The sequence below is a fragment of the Sinocyclocheilus grahami genome, unplaced genomic scaffold (assembly GCF_001515645.1).
Source record: "Sinocyclocheilus grahami isolate Dianchi unplaced genomic scaffold, SAMN03320097.WGS_v1.1 scaffold181.1, whole genome shotgun sequence".
NCBI classification, from domain to species: domain Eukaryota; kingdom Metazoa; phylum Chordata; class Actinopteri; order Cypriniformes; family Cyprinidae; genus Sinocyclocheilus; species Sinocyclocheilus grahami.
The window spans coordinates 598725-598940 of record NW_015505360.1 but is presented as its reverse complement, the minus strand read 5'-3'; positions in this window follow the sequence as shown (position 1 = coordinate 598940).

The window sequence follows — 216 nt, the reverse complement described above, 5'->3', positions numbered from 1 at the left end:
CCTTTAGCCAGAAGAAATGAAATCCTCTTCAGTGTCAGTGTGAAAATGCCAAATAATCTGTTGAATAAGTATATGGAAATTAATATAACACAAAAAGCTTGTTTGAAGTAAATTATTTATGAATGAATTCATACATTCATTTTCTTTCTTTCTTTCTTTCAGCTTTCAGCTTGACAGGAAGAGGCTGTAGAAGCTCACCATTGCGAGCTTAAAGTC